At 41.5% G+C, this 24,324-nt stretch overlaps 2 protein-coding genes across 2 annotated transcripts in view; both read right to left on the bottom strand.

Moving 5' to 3' along the window:
• The window catches only part of CHST13 (carbohydrate sulfotransferase 13), a 51,508-nt gene extending 41,532 nt beyond the window's left edge, over nt 1-9,976 (bottom strand). Inside the window, exons 1-3 of the mRNA XM_052678927.1 lie at nt 8,223-9,976; nt 7,952-8,049; nt 6,818-6,918 (exon numbers count right to left, since the gene is read on the bottom strand). The gene's annotated coding sequence lies outside the window, so the exon portion shown is untranslated. The remainder of the gene's footprint in view (nt 1-6,817; nt 6,919-7,951; nt 8,050-8,222) is intronic.
• Nucleotides 1-24,324, bottom strand: part of TMEM43 (transmembrane protein 43) — a 372,149-nt gene that overhangs the window by 347,243 nt on the left and 582 nt on the right. The window lies entirely within an intron of this gene.

The following is a 24,324-nucleotide window of genomic DNA, read 5'->3' as shown; positions in this document are numbered from 1 at the left end:
CTCTCACAGCAACACTTCCATAATAGAAATGAGACTGGCTGTGACAGTTCCCATTATGAAAGAGCAGATGAATTCTTATCTCCTTTTGTCAAAATTAAACACTTCTGCTTGGCCCAAAGAGATAATTCCTCCATTTGAAATGCAGATCTGATATTTTGCTATTCAATTAAATTTCTCTGCCTTCTTAGATAGGCTGCAATTGTTACTCAATTTTCTAACTGTGGCACTGTGAGGGAGGGAGGGCTTTGCTCACTGATCTTCTCCCTGAGGCTGCATTCTGGATCTGCAAGAATCATCCTAGAAGAGTATTTTGTCATGCAGCTTCTTGTCGTTGCTGTGCCTCCTCTCCTGCAAATACAGTTCCCTAAATGGAAAGCTTTGATTTAAGGCAACTTTTGCTGGGGGTCTCTTGTAATGTAGGAGTAGATGGGGCTACAATCTGTGACACAGAAACGTGGGACAAAGAGGGAGCGAGGCTGTGGCCAAGGTCTTGCAATGACGAGAGCATAACTTTTCATAGAAGAGCTCAACAGATAAGTGGTACAGGGGGAGTCAAGCTTAAATTCAAAAACCAATCTCCAGGGCCCCAAAAGGTCTTTAGCCACAGGGCCAGAACACATAGCTGTGTTCCACAGCCTCAATCCCACTTTGTCCCACGTTTCTGTGTCACAGATCATAGCCCCATCTACTCCTTCTACATCAGGACAGACCCACACCAGAAGTCGCCTTAAATCAAAGCTTTCCACTTTAGCATGGTGCTTCTGCTAAATCATTTCCATTATTCTGCAAACTGCCTTCTGTTCCTTTGTCATGCTTCCTCCCATAGTTCTCCGTTGCTCACCTTCATCCTGCAGAAGTGACTGTGGCTATGCAGCCTGATCCTGCTTCCTTTCAGCAGCCCTGATTTTTGCTTCCTTTCTGCAATCTTGGGAGATAAAGATGGATTCAGGCTTGGGTGATAAAGGAAGCAGCACTTTAGGTTTCACAGTGGCATGTTTAGCATCATCATCGCATCATCACCATCATCTTCTAAACATATCGCATATCCCTTATTTGTACCCAAGCAGCCACCACCATGAGGACCATGGCCATATTCTAGCTGCAGATCGTGTACTTGAGGTGTGAGAGGAAGGCCATCACTGATTGGTTGCAGCATTTCTTTCTCTCCTTAAAAAACTAGAGCCTCTGGCTTCATTCTGTTGTGGTGATTCCTCTTTTGCACCACTTAATTGCACAGAAATGACTCCATTACCTAAAACATGAGACTTCTGTGGAGGTAACCGTGGCAGTGGTCTCAGTGGAATGTGAGACGCAAACCTTGCTGGACTGTCTGATGCTGGGCATTTCTTGATTTTCCCTTGATGATCATTTTCAAAAGAATGAGTTTCTTGGGGGATAAAGATGGATTCAGGCTTTGGTGGTAAAGGATGTGGGACAAAGAAAACAAAGACATTATGAGCAAAAGACCTTGCAAATGAGTAAACAAGCTTGGCAGCTACTTGCACCAGATGTAAACATGCACAAGGTGCCTGGCTAGTACACATGACCAAGGGGTTATTATAGGGGTATAAAAGGTTGTGAGCATGTACAATAAAGGGTCTTCATACTGCAATAGCCATGGAGTCAGTGCCTTAAGTGCCACAAGCCACCTCAAGGAGAAAGGAAATTTCCATGCCTCTTTGAGAGACTTCCCACCAGCAGCTCCCATATGTAGCAGCCCATGTAGCATCACCTGACCTCATAATGCACAATTTTTAAGTGGTTTTGAGCAGCTAAGAAGATCAAGAATGCTAAAACTTGAAGTAGTGCAGCGTTACAGAGAGAGTCTCCAAGCCAGAGATGCAGCAGGAACAAGGGATTAGTGAAAAAATCAAGACAGAAAAGAGTGATTTGGAAACTTTATCCCTTCCCATAACCACTGATTCAGTGAAGTGTTTTTTCTGCACTGCAGCAATAGCCAGCAGCGTACACAGAATAAGGATTGAAATATTTTGAAGTGCTGTCACAGTGTGAGTGATTTTCTTTAGAGCATAAAATCAGACCGCAAAGTTATTTTCTGTGTGTGGCGACACAAGAAGAATATGAATGTGATCAAATCTGGCCCTGGGCATACAGGAGAGCAGAACTGGCCTCAGCCACATTATCTTTTTTATTCAGAGTCCTTCTAAGAAATATAAAATCCAAAAGAACTTCTGAATCTGGCTGGATGTCTCCTAAGAGGAACAGGGTTGCTGCATAGCTGAAACAGCGTGACTTTGATTATTTGAAAATGCATGATTTAATCATTTCATTATGCATACCTTTTCACAGCAGGCACCGCAGCCTAAAACAGACAGAGACAAGCAGTAGATAAAACAACATGCTTTCTAGCTAAAGAGATTGGAATCGAAGAGTTTAATCTTGCAAGGCACTGCTATCTGTGTGCCTTTAGACTTGGCTGCAAACAGCAGGTGAGCAGCATAGCGTGAATCGAGCCTCTGCTCAGAGTGCCATCCTGCAGGATGACTTTGCTTCCTGCCTTCTGCAGGGCACCTGTCCATGTCTCATCTCCCTGCACACAGCCATTGCGGGCAGAGTGCTGGCAGTGTCCTCTACTGGAAAGTGGAAACAACCAGAGCCAATGCTCTGCCCTACCCCACAAGCAAAGTCTGCCCTATGCAATGAGATGCCTGCTGCACAGCAATGCAACCTGGACATGCTTGTAGGTTGGACTTGTTTATCAGAGGAGTGCAGTGTCCCAGAGAGCCCACTTTGATTGCAGAGCAGAGCCTGCACTCACATTGCAGCTCTCCCATTCTCCACTGGTTTTGGCCAACAGCTAAACAATGGTGACAGGCTGATGGGTGGACTGGATGATCTTAGCAGTCTTTCCAATCTTAATGACTATGATTCTAAACTAGAATGCCTCCGATTTCTAATGAAAATAAAGGAACGTAAATGATGATCTCACAGGAAGAAGTCGCCAGATGTGAGCTTATGAAATAGTGTCATAGTGCTGGAAATAGAAAGTTCAGGACGTGACTTTTAGGATCGAGAAAGCTGGTCAGATCTTCCCAAAACCTTCTCTGTAGAGGATAGCTGCAGTATGCCCAGCAAAATGTCCACATTAGTGTGCTTTGGCCAAGGCTGCAGAACTTCCCTGGGAAAGACCAAAGTCTGCAAGCTCCCTGCCTATACCAAGATCAGGACAGGAGAGGTGGCAGCAACAACACCATCCCTTCCCCACTAGAAAGAAGGCTGAGAGCACCAATCAGCCTCCTACAGACTGAAACTGGCTTCACCCAGCGACCCAAGGAGGCAAAGCTCAGTTCCTGATCCTAAATCGTGGGTTCAGGGCCAATTAAAAGGTGCTCAAAGGGCAGCAAAGCATCAGAGAGTGCTTTGATCTCACAGCTATCAGCCAGATGTGTAATAGCTGCTCAGGTATCAGTAACAGTCTGTGCACATCAGACAGACAGGTTTCTTCCTGGGTTTGCTAACAGAAGCAGCAGTTGCTCACAAATCACAGGGAACAGAAATAATCCCTGCCTTTTTAAACATCAAAACTTGTAAAGCTTCACAGCTGTACAATTCTGAAATTGAATTGAATGACTTGACTTGCCAAAACCCGAGATCAGAGTTCTAGGTCTTTCATGCCACAGCTGAAAGCATTAATAGCACTCAAAGAGCAGCAGAGTTGCCTTTCAAACACCAATTGTAGCTTTACAGGCACTATTGGATCTTACCCTTCAAACACAGCAGCCTCAATTCAAAATGGGTGTGAGAGTAAAGCAAACTGATTTTTAGCATGAACATTTTACTATTTAAAGGACTGATTTTTCTTTCTGAAGTAATAACAAAAGCTACTTAAGGAATCTGAATTTCAATTAGTTTTTGAATTCACAATAAACAGCATTTGAGTTCTTTAAGTAGGAGGGCAGCAGAGTATTATCTCTGTGAGGGAAGCAGCAATGATTCAAAAGCAGTGTTCCTGCAAACACAGACCTGAGCACACAGGGATCTAGGATAAAAGGCTGTGAGGGGAGGTGCTTTAAGTTCTCAGAAATTGCTTTCTGCTTTGACTGAGAAGAGTCCCAGGTCTTCTGACTTCTGATGCTGTGGGGCCACACTGCTCAATCAGAACGTCCCTCTGCTGAGATACAAATCTGCTGCCTTCACATATTGTCCCACAACCTGAAATATCTGAACAGCTCAACATCAGTTATGCATCTGTCCTTTGACTCCTGGCACCGTTACTGTCTACCTTCCACAGAAGAGAAAACCAAAGTGTTCTGAACCTAAATGTTAGCATCTCTTTTACTTGTTGGTGATTGCATTGTGCACTCAGGTAATTACAAATAAGTACAGTTTCATTAACAGTGGAATAACTGATTCCAGCAATAAGATCAGAAGTATTCTTCTTGCAAACACAAGGATCAGCCAACTCTTTACTCACCACCCTGTCACCTCTGCCAAGCTGAGCAGGAGAGCTTCACTCAAGGGCACATCTAATGACCTGAAGAGACAACCTATGAGACTCTGACATGAAAGACTAGACTGAAACATACGTATACACAATATATACTCAATACTTTGTAGAAATAGCATCAGAGAATCACCAAGGCTGGAAAAGACCTCTAAGATCATCAGGTCAACCTATCCCCACCATGCCCACTGAGTCTTCCTGGTCCTGAAAACCCTGGATACTTATTCCCAGTGACAGATACATACTCTTCCTGTGTACAACACACCTCCTCTGCAGAACACAGAACCAATTCACGACATGGTAGAGAGAAGACAAATGAAAGCAAACCAAAACGAGGACAGTGTAATTTTTAAAATCTTCCTCTGCTTATGTTACCAGCACTTTCCAAATGAATGCTATCTTTGTGTCTGATGTTCCCCCAAAAGCAATGCTGATAATGCACAATTTCAGGACCTACTCAGAATCCACAGATGGGCATAATCTGGTTACGTTGGCTCTAAACCAGAAACAGCCCATACCCTGAGCTATGGGCCCCTACTTACTGATATCTGGCACTTGTATTCGTAACACTCCAGGAGCTGCATCTGAGCTTCCTGCACCTTTACTGTGTTTGGAGGGCATGAGCCTAACTTTGCATCTTGAGACTACTTAGTGAATGACTTACAGAGGGGAAAAGAAAAAAAAAGAAAAAAGAAAGAGCAAACCTGCAGCCTATTTCACATTCCCAAGCTTCTTTGAATCTGTACAAATGCTAGGAAGCAGCCAGACAACAGACGCATCAGGAAATTAGCTTGTCTCTTCCAAGAGCACACATTAAAATGAAGAAAGATGAAGAAAGAGATGAAGATCAGGCGACCTGATGCCCTTCAGGGACTGCTGCTGGAAGCTTTGCCTTTAGGTGATAAAGGAGGAGGTGGTTAATCCAGGGCAGACGCAGCAGATAGCATTTCTGTGCTTGTACCACTCTGTACAACATTAGTCCAGACAGGAGTCTATTAACAGTGTCTGATGGAAGCAATTGTATTATTTATTAAACTGACAAGATCAATTGGCTGCTTTGTACCAGGATAAAGAGAACTATTGTACTTTCATGTCCTTTTAAACACAGAGAATAAAGCGCTCCCCAGGGTGCTTTCATGGGCTGCCTTCGATTAAGAGTTCTTAGAACATTTGATATTGTCAGAGATCAGCTCACCAGATTCCCAACTGGATTTGCAGCCCTGACAAAAGGAAAGAAGATGGTAGCAATTATAATTAACAGTGAGCAGAGAAGGAAGGACCTCACCTGACTTAGAGGAGTGCTGTTACTTACTCTTCCCACAGACTGAGCTCCCAGATCCAAGTTCATTGCTATTCAGGACACAATGCCAACAAAGTATATGGACACCAAGCTTGACTCACAGAGTATGGGAGGGAGTACATCCAGAGGATGCAACTTTATAAACTACACAGTGGACAATTGCAGTTAAATTTGAGTGGATGAATATGCTAACATAGCAGCATACTTGATAAATCAACAGCAATGCTCCCTTGGAGTGAATATTTATGGGTAATTATGGAATTTTCCATGAAATCTGAATGCCTCTTTTACTACATACTCCTAAACAGAGGTGTGCTCTGATGGCACTGAAGCCAGGCGCTGGCTTTGAGGACGAACAAATTCTTTGTGGGTACCGAAGCCAAAGGGTTGTAGCCATGTCATGACAAATCACCATTTTCTGTTTGTCACCCTCAAACTGAAGCCCCCTAGGGAACCTTGAAACTGACAGTAAATCTTTGGAGGACTTCCATGGTTTTAATCCTAGTTTATATGACTGCAACCAAATGGTAAGTTTGCTTTATATTCAAATCCAGGTATTTTGTTTTGTTTTTCATTTGATTTTGCCTGGTCTTTGCTATTAGTACAGAAAATACATCAATTTTATGCTGAAATCTGTACAGCTCAGTGTTGCTCATTTAATTATTGCCCAAAATTTCAGGAATAGAGGCAGATGACCATTGCACGACGTTGGCTCCTGTTCAGTTCCTGCTCTTCTATGCTCTCCTGATTCTTTCCTATACCACACCTGGTGTACAGCCTTTGCTAGCTCCTGGCTAGTTTCAGTTTTGAAAGTGAGCTTCAAAAATACTCATTTTTTTTTTCTCACATTCTACTATTTAAACTGTAATATGCAACCAGCTGCTGCTTTATCCCTACCAAAGTTAGTAAGTCTCACAATTAGTGGGTGCAGCCATTAGTGTACCAACATAAAACAGCAAAGCCTGTGCCCCACCTTCCGGCTGCTGAGCAGCACTGCATGAAAAACATCATTGTACCTTCAGGTATGTAATTTCCTAATTGTTGCAGCTTACCAAAATACTGGTCTTTGAGTTTGGGTGCTTTATCCTTTCATAGTGAAGTTACACTGGGAAAGTGTTCCATCACCACACGAAGGTCACTGGATTATTCATGACTGCAAGAGGACAACAAGAGAAATGTTCAGTAGCAGAAAAAGCAAGAAATGACCCATAGAAACAAAAGGAGGGAATTGCAAGTGAAATATTTGTGGCAAGGAAAGGCAACAAGGACACGGGTTAACCAAAGCATAGGTGAGCACTGAGATTTGGCCATCACCCAACATCAGTCAGCCCATGTTCCAGACCTACACCTCCCCTGCATTTGAGAACAGAACAGTGGGTGTAGGCAGGCACTTAAGCACAGCTAACTACAAAAGTTCTCTTGTCCACCTTTAAAGTGTCTATCAAGAGATGATTTATTAAATTTCTTACAAATTGCACTGAGAAAATGAACAGAAGAACCTACAATTTTTGGTGTAAGATTGACAGAAATAGTCAAGTTTACAGACAGAAATTCCTCACGTGCAGGGATAGCTGAACGTGCTCACAAGATGTTCTTGATATCATAACCACCCCACGGTCCAAGTCTGTAAATATAGAAATATAAACATATTCCAAAGAACCAACTGTGTGAGGGTACAGCATAACTCACCCTGCCGGGGGTCATTGGTGTCTCAGCACAGCAAAACATGTACTTCCCTGTTAGTAGGTAACTGTGGGAAATACCTATCTGAGAATGGAGCAGTGCGTGGGGATCACAGGAAACTCCTGCTTATCACAGCTTGTCTCAGGGGTCTCTCCTTTTCTGTACTCTATTGGTACAGACAATTTCAGGAAATCTGTAGGGCTTGCTTTTGAGATACCAAAACAAATATACAGTGTACAAACATTATTCTAATAGGCAAAACATTGAAGCTTTCAAGTTCCTTTCCAGTGTGGCTATATGCCAACAGACACACCCTAGTAATGCAGCTCGAGGTGAGTTTCTCCACTCAATCATCACTCACAACTTTTCCTTCACAGCATCCTTCCTCCCCTGCCCAGCTGCAGTCTCAGAGCAGCAGGGGCTTTTTCACCTCTTACACAAGAGCAGTAGTGTAAAATGGAGAACACTTTCATGGAAAAGCACCTCCACTTACAGCAAAGTACCTGCGTCACAGCGGGAGCTCTTCCTTGTTTGGGCACCTTTGTCTTTCTGGGATCAGTACTTCCTGATTAAATACACTTAGTGGATATAATCTTCTAAGCTGTAATTAAAAGAAGACAAGTTTAAGCTGATATTGTAAAGTGATCTAACAGGGACTGTTGCAATATCCTGCTCAATAGAAAGAGACGTATCTCTAAAGTACAGTTTTATAGGATCATATTTAAATTACTATTATTCGTATGTGAACAAACAGAATCCAAAGGGTCTACTTACCCTGCAGTGTCCTCAAAAATCTGTCTTGAGTTGCAAAGCCAAATGTGCATAGATAAGAAAATAGTCCAAAGTCAAACTTTCTCTTGCAATCTTGATTTGCTTTCTCTGACTCAGGGATTCTTATATGATCCCATCTCTTTACGACAGGATTGTTTCTTGCTCATGTCACTACGTGTGTCCGGCAATATTCCAATGTTTTCAGTGTCTGAATGTTCATGGGCCACCATCGTGCTTGACCTTTTCCAGTTCGCCCCTGAATACAGAGAGCTGAACTTTCTTTGTGTCCCTCTGCCATCCTTAGCAGTGCTATACCTCAGGTGCCATCGTTAGGTCTCCTGTAGGAACATATTAAAAGCACAGACCACTGGGATTGCCCTGCCTGTGCAAGTCCTTGCACTGATGGAACATACCTGGTTTTCCCCACTGAACACCTGTAGCAGAAGCCTCTTTTGTTCTTTTTCCAGCTCTGCCAGGGCAGGATCAATAAGAACTTATTACACGAGCGGTCTCTTGTGCTTAATTGTGTGCATATTGATGTGAGTGCTCAGAACTGAGCAAGCCTGAGTTCAGCTCTCGGGGCACCAGATTTAGAAAGCATTTTGAATATAGCTTCGATCTTCCTTCTCTGTGAATGAGTATCCCCAGGGAGTTCAGATCTCACAGGAGCAAGGCACTGAGAACTGGGACAAGATCCATGCTCCGTCTTCAGTTAAATACTTTCATACAGCAGGAAAACGCTTCCCCTTCCAGCAGGCTTCAAAAATCTCACAAACAGAGCCATGGCTCCTTGTGCAAGGTTACACGGAAAACACGGGAGATGGACAGGCAGAGGACAACTCTGGGCAAAGCCCAGTGAAGAGAATTTAAGCTTCTAAAGCTAAATTATTAAAGTTCAAATGGATTTTGACTCTGAATTCATAGACCAATGTAATGTTTCATCACTAATAGTATGGACAGTAGATGCAAATGGGAATATCATCCTTAAATAGATTTATTATTTTTTAAGTTTGTGCTTTACTCAAATAGAACTTTCTACCCACTGAAGGGCTAGAAAATGTCAGCATTTGCTTTTTCTTCACTTACAACATTGGGTAGTGTGCCTGGGGTCTTCTCAAGGCCATTCTTTCAGGGGACTGATTTTCAGCATCAGGATCGTAAAAAGAAAGGGCATAAAGCAAGCCATGAGCAGAAGGGAAAGCATTCCTGTTTCCTAAACAAACAGTCTGCCATAGCAAAGCCAGAAAGCATCCAAAGTCCTTTTTCAGATTCCCTTACTGAGCCCGGCTTGCAGCATCCTCTGACAGCATGACACTTCTGCCACAAGAGCCTTTATGTAGCAAAAGCAGAACCGGCAGGCTACACTAAGCCACAGAAAATGCTTTCTAGGCAGTGATAGCATTACCCTATTTACTCCCAGCTCTGCTGAAGTGCTGCCTATAAAACCTGCTGCAGTGATTTATTCCGCTCTCATTTCAGAATTGTCAAGAACTCTGCCTTCCTGCTACAAATCTGCCTCCCTGTGCTCACAGAATAACCCAAACAAATATGGGAGCGTTTACAGTCATAAATTCTACACCGCATTTAGGCGTATAGATTAAACGTGATGTATATCGAAGCTGCTTTTTGCAGCGGCAAATGCCCGATGTGAGGCTGTTCTGCCGGTAGATGTCACCAGGAGCAGAGGAAAGAAAGCACGATGGCCGATCCCAGCTGCCCCGCTGCCGTCAGTTGGGAGCTCGGATAACAACCCCCGAGCAGGAGGCTGTCGGCACCAACATGATTCATCAGCAGCTCTGCTTCCTGACCTGGTGGGTGCAGCCCTGGAGGAAGACACGCGTGACACCCTGCTGCACTTTGTACAGCAATGCAAAATGGTTTCACGCAAACCTGTTCCTCAGGCTGAGTCTCCCTACGTAAGGGAGAACAGAGGGAGATTCCAAGGTTAGGAGTTCCCACATCCCTGTCACCTGCAATCCTTGGCCCCAGAGGTTATTCAAATCGCCTGACACAATCTTTCCTTTGGATGCAGGATCCCTGAGCTGGTTCTCCTCTTCCCTGCTGTGAGCAGAGCCTTGGAATGTGAAGGGGAATGCTTCTGATGGCATCACCAGGCTGGGTAGCGGAAGGATGGGATTTCAGGATGTTTAAAAATTAATATTCCTATAAGAAGGATGTTTATAAAGAAATCCGAATGCCTTCGAAACCCAACCCTCCCCATTTCCTGCTGTCTCTGCACAAAAATATCTCCTCCTTATCCAGCTTAGTTCCCCTAGAGAGAAAAAGGGGGAGAAGAAGTAAAATAAATAGCAATTTTATTGGATTTTTTGGGGGCTTTCTGTTGGGTACTTTTCCTGTGCTAGATCACATCCTTCTGTTTTACTTTATGTAACAGCCACCTAAAACAAAGCACAGCAAAACTGCAGACATTAACCCATCAGGTAACATCCAACCTTATATCTCCTGCTCCCAAAGAATTCCACACAAAGCAGGGAGCCCACCATGTTCAGCAAGACCTCTGAGGTGCCAGGGAGCAATGGCTGTCTATCAGCTTTTCAGTTCCATAGGAGCTATGAAGTTCTCGTTTTCTCCATCATTTCAAAAAGGGGAATTTCCTGAGGGCGCTCCCAACTGCTTCATGTTCATCAGTATTATTTTCAGACGGGAAAGAAACAACAATTCAACCCAACCTAGCTTCCTCAATTTGGAAAGCTGCTGTTTCTCCCATAAAGAAGCTAAACCCTATATAGGGCTCCTTAAAAAGAGGAATAGCAAAATATCAGAGAACAGCAGAGAGGGACTAAGGAAGAAAGCATTTCCCCTGCTGATAGATGCACATACCACTTAGCAAGAGCTTCTTTTAGGCTGCAGGCTCCAGGTCACACATCACCTGTATGGCACACATAGTGAAAAAAACAGTTCATGGAAGTGAAAGGCTCAGCAAAAAGAAATATTTTTCTGTCAGTGAGTGAAATTCAAATATGATGTGTTAAAGTGAGACATAAATGGTACACAAGAGAGAACATCAACTCTACCGAGCAGTCTGAGGAATATAAGGCTGTGTTACTTCTTTTTATATCAGAATGGGCAAAAAAAAAGATAGTAAAAATGCAAAGTTTACAAGCAGTCTGCTCTCCCAGAAACATGCATATTTCATCTTGTGTACTACTTTCATCCCCAGCAAAAAAAGGATTCTGAATCTTTTATTTTGCTGCATCTTAGTTATTGGGATCTGGTCCTATGAAAATGTGCAAGAATTTCCTTCCATAATCCTTAGAAAAAAAAGATTAGAAGCTGAATTAAAAGATCTGTGAAAAAAAAAAAAAGCAAAACCTCTTAAGTGCAGTTGATCAAAAGGCTTTTTTTGTTTCTTTCATTAAAATTTTTCTTCACTGTGATCATCAAAATTTTAAGTTGCAATGGAAAACTTCAAAAATGGGTTCTCATTTAAAAAAGAAAAAAAAAACAAAAAACAAATAAACAAACAAGGCCTATGGCAAACACAAAAATGAGAAGAGAACTTCCCCAAAGAAAAACATCATTTGCTTTTCCAGCTGAGTTTGTTTTTCTTCAGTGGGCAGCCAGCTCTGCTCTGGAAGCAACATCAGTACAGCAGGATGTGAAACTCACCGTTCTCTGGCCAGGATGACAGCTGTCCTCACAAAACCCCATCTCTGGAGTTCACACGAGATTCCTTTCTCCTGCTACACCTCTGCAGATATCTGCAGCAAAGCACTGCTCTTCGGTACAGTTAGCACTTGGTGGCAGGATTAGCTGCAGGGATCCATTCCTCTTCAGTCTGAACCGATTCTCCCATTTTCAAATGCAGCAGCTCATCCGGGATTCAGTCCCTTGCTTTTTGCAGCAGTACAAGCTTACCCACATTTTTTACAGGTTCGAAGGCAACAAGGCAAACTGAGGACAGAAAAACCCATCTGGGATCTCAGATCAAACCCAAGTAGCAGTGATACTACAATGCAGACAATGCTATGAAGGTGTACAAGAGAACTACCACGGTTTGCATTCTCTGTTCTTTTAATTTCCCCAATGTTGGATGTTGTGAGAGGCTGTATGGACCTCATCATGGCTGTTCAGACATTGAATCTCTGTTCAGATAAACCTTCTAGCTGGAAATCAATGTAAGTAACTCCATCGATATCAGCTTTTTTTCCTTTTGGTATTTTAAGATGGGTTTTCAAAGATGAATGAATGCAGTAGAGTAATATTTTATGAACATGGTAAAAGAAGACATTATGAAGGCTAAAACCTCCCTCACCTTCAGTGAATATGCTGACAGAGTTCTAAACCAGCATTCCAAACTGAGAATCCCTTCCCAATTCCTGCTTCAGTTTTCCCCCAAGTTCTGCTTCTGCTTTGTGGCACTCAGGCATACGGTCAGAGGGCATGGAGGAGATGGGTTGATGGTTGAATTGGGTGATTTTAAGGTGGTCTTTTCCAACCTTTGTGATTCTATTTCCTCTTTTTAGCAGCTTCTTCAGGGCAAAAATGAGAAGAGCTTGGTTCGTTCCAGGCCATCCACAAAGAGTATCCCTGTGTATTTATATATGAACTGCTATAGGGAATAACACAAAGTCAAGACGAAGATATTTCTGAAATAAAACACAAACCCAAGAAAACATTTAAGTAGATATTAGAATTAAAGGGATTTTTTTGAAACTCATGTTTGGATCCAAATGATCAAAGTTTGTTTTTTTGCCTTTTGCACAGAATAATCCCCATGTATGTAAATTTAAGTTGGGCAGTTATTCCAATTCATGGGTCCCCTGTATCACTGTCAAAAGGTGTTCCTACAGGCCAGCATTAGGAGAGCTAAAAATCTAGACAGGAATCTCATTGCTATTCAGATTATTCCATTTTTTCTACAATGAATGCATTCTGCCGGAGAGCTGCTTGCTGACGGCACGGTGCAGTATTTTTTGGAGATGAAGGAAGCAGAACAAAATCAGCTAAGAAAAGGAACAATCCACTAGATAATAGTGGGGAGGTTTCCATACATTCATCTTTCTAGCTGTTGCCAATATTCAAGATATATCTGTACATGCTAGTTAGAAACATGGAGCTTTACTGCACAGATAAGCTATAGAGATCAATTATAAAAGCTTCTAAGGTACCTTCAAGAGCAGTCAGCAAACAAGCATTAGGATGTTATCAGGAGGGCTCTCAGCCAGCAAATTCTCCTAAATAGCCCAGAGCTGTATTGAACAGCTCACACTGGAAGATCAGGGAATCAGGACAATCTATGAAACTATCTTAATGCTGACTTAGTAATTGCCTGCAAATACAACTCATCCTAGGTTAGATGAGGCCTGGGGGACTTAAATCCTGTCAGCTCCCCCAGACAGGTTATGAATGGAGTTTTAAGTGATGTTGACACTGTATGCAGATTCCTCTCCAGGGAATAGTTTTGTTTTTGTTTTGTTTTTGTTTTTGCCACATTGCCACAGGAAGAATCCATCACCTGGTAATTTTATTCCATTTGTAAGGCTGTGAACAACTTTAGCAAACAGCAGCTGAATTAACCAAAGCCAGTCTCAGTTTAGAATGAGTTCAGGTTGGATATTAGGAAAAATTTATTTTCTGAAGAAGTGGTTGGGCAGTGGCATAGGCACAGGCTGCCCAGGGAGTGCTGGAGTCACCATGCCTGAAGGTGTTCAGGAAACGTGGAGAGGTGGCACTGAGGGATGTGGTTAGTGGGCAGTGTTGGTGGGAGGTTGACAGTTGGACTAGATTTTCCAACCTTAATGATTCTATAGGGCAGCATTTTACCACTGGGGCTGTAGCACACAGACAGCTGAGCCTTCTGACGCTTTCCGAGCCAAAAGAAAACCAAAAGTTGGATTAAAATTCAAGTTTCACTGAGCTCTGACCTTTTGGAAATACTAAGCTCCATCTGAACTCTTACCATTTCCATCACATCATTTGGATGTTGAAAGACTGAATCCTGTTCAAGAAAATTCACGAGAATTCACGCCCAAAGACCGTACTACACAATGGACGACGCTACCAGCTCATGCACTGAACCTGCCCCACAAAAGCCAGTTTCCCCACTCACTTCCAGAGATTTTTCTGAACTCTGCTGTTTCTTTTGTTCTGCTCCCTTCTGGCTTTCTATCTCTTGCTAAGTATTTTCTCTTCATCTCCATATTCAAAGCACAAAGCTACATATGCAGAAACTAATCACTTTCAAAACCTCTCTTTGTGGATGCGTGCAGCTTGCCTCTGCTGAGAAACAGCCGTCTGTGGTTCATCTCAGCAACATGGACAGACACATCTGCTTGGTGTGACCAGAGAAACTGGGAGGGCTGCCCTCCACCAGCAGCCCGGGGCATTTGCTGGAGGCACAGTGCGTCCTCTGATGCCTGTTGTACTTGTGTTGTTTCTGGAGCTGCAATACAGTACGCAAGCAAGGGGCATGAAGAAAGACTGTGCTCCATTTAGATTTAGCCAGTGTGTTCTTAACTCTAATTGCTGTAAGTGGTTGAAAAGGCTGACAGGGTATAATTGATATGGAGACTTATTGCCTGTCCCTTGATAGTGACATTGTTAGAGCTGTGCTTGCTGACTAGGGACAAAAAAATATTAGGAGCTCAAAATCACCCGCTATTGGCATGGGCTGGAGAGACACTCCATGTAGCAACAGATCTGAAGAGCAGAGGACAACTACACGGCGTGCCCACCTGGGCACAGACAGGCAATAAAGTGCCTCATACAGAACATCAAATATGCAGCAATTTAACATGCAAGAGAGATCTTCCCTCAGTTTCACGGATTTATGATGTGCTTTTGAAAGTTGTAAAAAAATAAGCTTAAGTAGTAGACTTTAAGGCTTTAAGTCAAGATGCACACACCTTATCTGCCCAATTACACAACTGTGGGGCTGCCAACATGCTGCAGCACTGGCTGCACTGAACAGGCAAGCCCCTTCTCCAACAAAGTGTTCCAAAGCCTTTGACAAGTCAGTATTTCTCTGAAATCCTGAATATACTCCAGACTGGATCATTATTAAGCCTATCAGCATGTCAGAATGTACTTTGGAGGTTGAGAGGAATGGAAATAAGGAATGTTTAAGGAGTTGCCTTCCATTCCCCCTAGATAAAGTTGGAACGCAGAGTGGCCCAACCCACGTAATTGTGTCTAACCCACGACACACACTCCCTTCACACATTTCTCAGGGAAACAAAAACAAACAGAAAACCAAGCCTTCCAAATCTGTAAGGGAAACTCAGATTTTTTGCTAAACAGGCAGCACCAGATCATTGCTGTGATTTCAACTCTACCATTCATCAGAATTGAGTAAACCAATTTTAGAAGCAGAAGAAGCAGCCATCTTCAGTCAAGATCAGAAATGTGATGGTGAACCTTGTACATAACATAACTCTGAGTATGGAAAATTGAATATAATCAGTTATGCTGGTTAAATTGCACGTGGGTGGAATTTAAGTGAGCTGTGAGCAACTTCAGCGCAGAAATCAGATTAAGCATGGGAGAAACTCCAGTGTGTGATTATCGTGTGTTAATTACTCAAGATTTTGACAGAGCCCAAAGCTCGGTCAGCCCAGCCCTCGACAATGAGGAGACAGCTTAAACACGTGAGCATGAAACTATCGCATCTGTTAGTACTACAACATTTCCAGGGCAGTCCACGAGCTTCTGATGAAACCTCAGGGATGCTGATTCATGAGAAACCCTGGGGGACCAGAGCAAGGTCCAGAACCCAGAGAAGACGACATTAAGTCAGTTGCACTGCAGACCTGTTTGATAACCTTTTAGAATTGGGTCACCACCAACTGTTCACATACGTGGAGTTCTTAGAAAAACTTGTCTGGTCCTGGCATCCATTTGATCTGCTCTTCGTGCTGTTACCACAGCAACTGATGCTTGAATGAAAATCTCTTTGCAAGCTGAATGTACAGACTGCCCCGTCACGTCACATGGTGGCAAAAGTAGAAGCTTGAGGCAGGTCTGGCAGGCATTTATCTGCAGCTTACTACAAGAGCCTGCAGCCTTATTTTCCATTTGTTCTTTTTTCTTTTGACAGAATAAGCACCAGAACACCATTTTTTCCTCTATCAAAAAATACTCCGCAGGTCAATCACGGAAATGAAGCCTGTTTGGGCTGCTGTGTGCTCTAAACAGCTCAAAAATTCAGTATTTGCATTACGTTTCCAAGTCACATGGAAATTGAACTTATTTTTTCTGTAAACGCTATTGCTGAGAGATATAATAGTGGCCATGTACCTTTGCAGAAATATAAGATGCTTTACAAAAGTACAAAAATCTAATTAGCTGTTCCCTAAGGGATTCAGATTTCTTCTGTTGAATTTGACCCACATTTATTTAATGCTTTAGGGAATACAGACCTAATATTACAGTTCCTTGCTATTTCATGCTGGGCGACACAGACTCTAAGATTCATTTTGTTTTGATGACGGGAAATTCTGTGTACACAGAATTTTACAAGTATATTACATCAAGTGATGCAACCTGTGCTGTTCTCCCAGTTGAGTGATGTTCAGCTCTGGACAGCTCTGCAGTAGGAGAGAGAAAGAGACAGAGAGAAAGAGAGAGAGAGAAAGTACAACATAGAAAGAAAAAATAAGAGAAAGACTGAGGCATACTATTATAAGAGGTGAGAAGCACACAGGATAACTAAACCTGAACCCACAGAATGGTTGAGAATGGCAGGGACCTCTGGGTCAACTGCTCCAAGCCCTGCTCCAGCAGGGACATCCAGAGCAGTGCCCAAGACCACTCCACGTGGTTTCTGAAGACCTCCAAAGAGGAGATCCCACCACCTCTCTGAGCAGCCTGTGCCTGACTGCTCCAGTAACCTCACAGCAAAAAAAAAAGTTTCCTGATATTCAGGAAGAACTTCTTGTGTGTCAGCTTATGCCCATTGCCTTGTCCTGTCAAAAAATTTGGTAATTCATTGCACAATTAAGCAATTTCTTTCCCATGCTTTTAATTCTGCTGGGTGACAATTTTCATTTCTCTGATTGCTTCATCGTGACAAATGCTGCTTTTAGCTTCCATTGTAATAAAGCCATGCTCGGTGGAAAGAAACAATCTTACACTTCATTTGAAATATATAGGAAAAGTTGAAAATATTAATTAGCAAATCCTAATGTGAATCTGCTCTGTAAAATGGAAATATTGTAACTAGAAAAAACAACTCAGTAGGAGGATATGATGCATATACTATACAAAAAAGATCAAATTCTGAGATAAAATTACAGATATTTTGAGTATGGGCAAAACAACCCCATAAGAAACAACTAAGCTTTTTGCTGATTTCAGTTAGGTAAAAGCTACTGAAGTAATGAAGGATGGAAATGAAGTAATTAAGAAAGAAAATTCCAAACCTTAATTTGACCCTTTACTTCTAATGATTCATTTAATAACATGTACATAATAATATTGAATATCTGATTTGGAAAAGCAGCATGCCCATCATACCATGACTCTCTCAGCAGTAAATCACTGCCCACCACTTTCAGTCTGTGGGGGCAGAGGACAATCATTCCCTTGTCCGTTAACAAATACCCTGTTTTTGTTCTCATCTTTCTCCAGTGACTTCACTTAGTTTTCTTTAGCTCAGATAACAACAATATTTACAGCTCCTGTCTTCAGGCCAAGCAATTGTTTGCAGGGCTGCAAAGCCATTTTACCACTGGTGTTGGCAGGAAGCAAGACATTTCTGCACTGATCAGGGCTTTGTTTTAAGGTGTCTCAGTCCCTCTGACTGCCTAGAAAGATTGCCAGTGGCTATGCTTACAACATTTGATGTGTTAAACTCTTGGCAGTATTTTGCAGGAACGCTCCTAGGAAGTTTTGAGCTTGTCCCACATTAGAGAGACCCAATCTACACATTACAATAAACTCTAGCAGAGGCAGTCTCAGCTTCTCCCTACGCACTTCTTCCTAAGATTATAGTGCTTTCTGTGCCTTATAAGTCGTGTTAAGATAAATTATATGAAAAAGAAACCCAGTCTGCCTTAAAGTGCATTCATATTCCACATGAGCTCTGAGTACAATCCTGGTGGATGCCACCATCTTACTCCAGATATTGATCTGATGGAGCAAGAATTAGGCATCTCAACCTTTGGTCTGAACTAATATGCACCATAATGCTTGGCATAGTATCAGCTGACAGTGCTCAACACCATGTTTTAAATCAATTACCTGAAGTGATAATTGTTTGTTATCAGTAAGGGGAATTTCGTAAACGAGACACTTAATAAATCAGTGCACAGATAAATGCAGACATCATAAAGTAATTTACGTGAATTTACTAAAAAGAGACTACTGGAATTACAAAATTTTGATACACTAAACCAACATTACCAATTCTTGCAGCTCACTATGTTGAATACATCTCTGTCCATTTTGATCATTAGACTTTTGCTTCTGGTGAGATGATCAGATATTATGAGGAAACTAGGTTCAAAACCTTGATTGTTACTTTTTTTCCCAGTCTTATCATTGTGAGACCACAAGAGGAATTGTGCTGCTCTATCAGCTGAACAGCGTACCTCTGTTGCTGTATACTTGAAATTGTGTATTTAATAATGGACACTACTCCTCTGCTCACTTGTAAATGAGAGCTACTGAAGAAGCGATGAGCCAAGTTCTGCTTTCTCAGGTCAGGAATACCACCAATAATGCTCATGTGAGCTGGTGAAACACTTGAAGAGTGGTGGCAATAACAGACTGACCCATAGTAGTGCTTTGCATCTCTAGTCAACTAAATTGACTACACTTAGATTCGTTGATCCTTAGGATCCCTCCCAACTCAGGATGTTCTATGGTTCTTTGAAATGTAGTCCACACAGAACAACAGGTTGGACACAGTGGAAAGTCTTGGCAGGGTGACTGGCAAACCTAAACTCATTCAAACTCATCTTTCCTGTGAACTATAGTCCAGTGCAACAAAAACCCCAACTATGAATACCTGAACAATAAGGTTCTTTTATACAAACACTTCCCGTTACCTCACAGTGACTTGCAGAAAATCTGGCTTATCAATGTAAGGCATTATTCTGTGTTGCAATCATAACTCACCGCACCAGAAAGCAAGAAGCACAGCAATGTCTGTGTTTGCTAAGCCTGCGTACCAAAGGCAGATACTAGAGGAAACCAAACATGTTTTTATGAGTTACAAAAGAGGACTACCATTTCTACTAGAAGGGATAGGAGCTTTTGGAATGTGCTTTTGGATATAGGAGTGCCTTTCAAAAACTATGGAATATATCTTCAAATGAAAACCATAAATTAAGTGTAGTTACTATTTCTGGCAGCTTGCATGAGAAAAATAAAGCATTTATCCTGTCACCTTGGCTCGTATTTCAGCACAGTCTCGAGATTCCTGATTCGTGCTTCTGGCATGTCTGCACTGCTGTTGATACATACCTTCACCAAGAATTCTAAAATGCACCTAATTTTCCTTCAGAAATTTGTGCCTATCCTTTGGCTGTTTCAGTTTCATCTTTCACTACATTTAGCCATATGCCATTTCAGGTTGGATATTAGGAAAAATTTCTTCTCAGAACGAGTAGTGAGGCACTGACACAGGCTGCCCAGGGAGTGGTGGAGTCACCATCCTCGAGAAGTTGAAGATGTGGAGATGTGGCACCGAGGGACGTGGTCAGTGGGCATGGTTGGGGTGGGCTGGGGTTGGACTACATGATCTTAGTGGTCTTTCCCAACCTTAATGATTCTATGATGTTACTTTTTCCACATCATTACGCATCCCCATGCCCTTTGTCTTCAATTCCATCAGCCCTACAAGGCCAATCCTTTCTGGAAAAGCCACAAATTACTCCCCCACAAAATCTGTCTGGATGGTTATATATCCAACATACATTTATCTGGTAATACAGGACATTCCAGAGAGGAGGGTCTTTTCTCTTGTGCCTTGTTCAGAATTTTATAATTTAAAATGCTGCCACTATCAGCCACTTTGAAATGACACTGGCAACACAAATTTGCTGTAATTAGGAGGAAATGGGGTTTAAACTCTCATTGATAAATAAAAATCAATGAAATGTTTAGTTGAGCTTTAATACAGAACCCAAGTGAGCTTCTAGAATTCCCAGTTCCAGTGTGGATCATCTGTACAAGAGATATGTCAAGTAAAGGATGATTTTCCTTGGCAAATGACCTGAGAGAAGTAAATGTGCTTGTACTGAGGCATGACGTTTTTCATTTTTTTGCTTTGATTTTTTTTTTAAGTATATATATTTTTGAGTACTTTGCATGAAAGGCTGTAACATATGTTACCATTTTCTACTTAGAAAAGTAAACAGAAAAACAAGCATTCCAGATGACATCAAAAGCTGGCAACAAAACTACCAGCCCAGTTTCCTGCAGTGTTTCTACAATGAAATCATTGCATAAGGCAGCATTTCAATCAAAGTTAATGCACATTTAATCTAGTAAACACTTCTTCAAGAGCAGGTTTTCACAAAATGGCCAAGAGACTTACCGATGGCCACCAACCAGCTCATTCCAGCAGACACTCAGCAGTGAGGAGGAGGAAGGGCGCTGCATCTGTTCAAAGCAAAAGGAGCTCCTGTGGTGTCCCTGGACAGTGGAAGAGCTTTCTAGGTTTTAATATCTGAAAATAAACAAAGAAATGAATAAAAAAACTAGGTCTGCCCCCAGAAGAGGCTGAAACATTTCTCTTTAGAGCAATAGCTGTTGTTTCTTTAAAGGCAGGCAAGTTGCTTTGCACACAGAAATAGGTTACTTGGAGTAGCCTTAACATTCTTGGGTTTGATTGTATCTTAGATGAAATAGGCAGAAGAAAACCACCTTATGCTGATTTTATTTTCTGTCTGACAGAACTTCATATGCATTAATTGGCTTTTACCCCTCAGGGTTTTTACAGGTTTCCTGCAATACAGACAGGTTTCCTGCAATAATTCAGGAAGAGGAGGATGCATGGGATGCTCTGGAAACACTCATGCAGGCACGTGCTCCCCAGCAAGCATAAGCAAACAGACCTTAAATCCATATTTGAGACCTTAGGTATAAAAACCTGTTTTTCAGATCACCACCAGATCCTATTGATAACAAAATAATTTACTCTGCGTGTTGCTTTATGCTTAGGCAACACAACACAGTGTGTTATGGAAGTGTTAGTAACCATCCCTCCTTTGTGTAAGCCTTCTTATGCTTGCGAGGCTGTTTCTGAGTACTTCCAATGAGCAGAACAAGTAGGCAGGAGAACCCAGCAAGAAGTGTGAGGCTCTTACCTGACCTGCTGTTTATGTTCAGAGAGAGCAGACCAGAACCTACGCTTTAAAGCAAGGATAATTTTAAAGCGTAATGGTAATAATTTTAATAAATCTGGTAATAATTTTACCAGAACTTAGACAGCCAAATTTAAATATTTCAGTCATTACATTTATCTTTTCTATAAAGTTACACAGGGAGCTTTGCATAGGACTTGCATTAGTTTGTCTCCAGCAGATGTGATGGAAGAGTTCACACAGCTTGAGATGACATCAGTAAATTGTTAACGTGGACACAATTTAAATGAGCAAAGAACGGATTCAGTTTCTACAGAAAATCTGTAGAAGCAGCACTTGAACAGTCAAGCTTTCAGCCCTCATGTTAATTACCCCTTCAATACAAGCTGAAGAACATCTCCCTTTACATAAAGACTGTTTAGATACTTAAAAAATAATCTCCTATAATAATTTTATCGGTCATTCCATTTTTTTTAAGGGAAGTCTTTCTAACTGATTGCTTTCAGTTCATAATTATGAGCAAGCACATATGGAGAGTTGCCGCTATCTCCACAGGGACTGAAAATTGTCAACACCACAAAATATTTTGTAAAAGTAAATATTGAAGATAGTACTAAATATTATTCAAACACACAGTAGTTAGGAATATGTGTCAGTGGAGAATATCGGTGGCAGCTGGACAGTTGGACTTGATGTTCTTAAAAATATTTTCCAACCTTAATGATTCCATGACAAATCAGACACTATTCATCATTGGAGCCTAATTTAGTAAAAGAGATAAAAATATCTGAGCAATACTTAGAATGGGAAAGCGTGGCCTATAGAGACAACTTGTGGTTCATTTCATATCAGCTGCATCTAGATGGATGGAAAAAACTGCATTAACGTACAAGGAATTACCACTGCCAATATTGGTGAAGAAATAATGAAAAGATGATTGGCATAAACTGTTCAGAAAGCTTATTGCACAGTCCTCAATATTAGATTGAAGTACATCTCAGCTCTGGAATGTCATAAGGTCAGGCTTGCAACATGGAACGAAATACTGTGTGCTCCAGAGTATTGTAAATAAAAGTGGAATTCTCACCCCATGGGAAATTCCAATATGTTGACATTTTTTAGTGCAAACAAAAAAAATATACTGGGTTGGAATCACCTAAACTCTTATATGCAATAGTATAGGAATATCAAAATAATGTAAATATCATAAAAGTTAAAATGAAAGGAATAAAATGCCAATAGAGAATATTTCAACGTAGTCAGAGAGATAAGGGAGAATTATTCGTTTTGATATTTTCCCATCAAATTTAATCTAAATCAATGTATTCACTTAAGATGATTCATTACTGATGAAATTGCATTGTCTGAATATAAAATTGTAATTTTTTTCCAGTTGGCTCATTATTAAAGATTGATCAGATTGTAAAAGTGTTGAGAAAAAATCCCTAAGAACTCAACTTCTGCAAATTGGTTCTGCTGAAAGTCGTTTTGATTCAAGTTTCAAAACCCACAGGAACAAAAAGCAAATAGTCGCTGTAATTGTCAATCACATCCAAAGAAAGTACAGGAGGCTCAGAGTGACTTCATACCAGGCAGCCAACCAGCCCAACAGCAACCACGAGTGCCTCCACTTGCACGCAGCTCTGTCTCCTGCAGGGCCCATGGGGACACACTTCCAAAGCCTTGGTCACCTCTGCTGAAATCCCAGAGTGAGAATTTAGAGCCTCTTTTGTACCCATTTGTCAGTGCCAATTTATTGTCCTGTCAAGGAGAAGGGATGTTTGTGTGTCTAACTTTCTTCCCATTGATTTTCTGCTTCCCTCTCTCAGCTGCTGCACCAAATTTCTATGGCCTTACGTATCTCCTTCTTTTCCTTTCCAGTTCTTATTGCGATCCTTTCGTTCTCTTCTTTTAATCTTCACTTCCCATTTTGTTTTAGGTCTTCTTACAAAACATGCTGCAGAGTTTGTGCTGTCACAGACCATAAACATTTTCTCCTCTCCATGGGAATAATTTCCTAACTCATTGACCTGTCTCTTATCCTACATTAAGTTTAAGCACTCCATAGCTCTTTGGGGAAAACAAAACAAAACATTTTATATAAATGGTGTAACTTCAGTAGTATTCCGAAAATAAAGAATAATGAGCAGAAAACTTTTTCTGCAGGGAAGGCAATTTAGTTCTATGCCAAGCTAATTAAGGGAACTCAAGAAGGGATGCCTTCTGTTCAGATGGTGGTATTTTTCTTCTACAGCCCATACTACTTCTGTACATACACTGTACACCCGCTTACCAGGTGCAGAGGGAGATCAAACTTCAGTGTTTCAATGTCTTTAGCTGATTTATTATAATGAAACTACCTCTTACCCAGTAAAAATGATGGCAAGATCAGATTGATGCACCATATTATCCTGGAATTGTTAATAAAGAAAATAAGGAGGACTAACGAAAGAAATTAGTGTAATGTACTTCCTTGTTAACAGACCTTAGATGCTAATGAGTACAAATAAAGTCTAGCTTGGAAACCCAGTTGGCCCTGCTCATACTCACTGAACCTTCTTGCTTCTTAGGCACTGCTATACTTCTTGCAGATGCTTAAGTGACTTACAACAAGCATTGCAAAGAGCAAAAATATGAGAAACAGCATGCACCTCTGATTTTACAAGCAATGAGAAGCACTTTAGAATCTGGCCTTCGGACACCACGACTCTAAGAATGGTTTAGTAACTGTAACCTATTTCAAACTCATACCGGAGTCTTTCTTCCTATACAGCCAGTATTTTTATCTATTCTATTTCCAACTGTCTGTTTCAAAAGCTCTCTCAAGGAAG

This window comes from Tympanuchus pallidicinctus, unplaced genomic scaffold, assembly GCF_026119805.1.
Source record: "Tympanuchus pallidicinctus isolate F22 unplaced genomic scaffold, pur_lepc_1.0 scaffold17, whole genome shotgun sequence".
Taxonomy (NCBI): Eukaryota; Metazoa; Chordata; class Aves; order Galliformes; family Phasianidae; genus Tympanuchus; species Tympanuchus pallidicinctus.
Note: the sequence above shows the minus strand (reverse complement) of the source record. Positions and strands in the feature narration are given on the sequence as shown.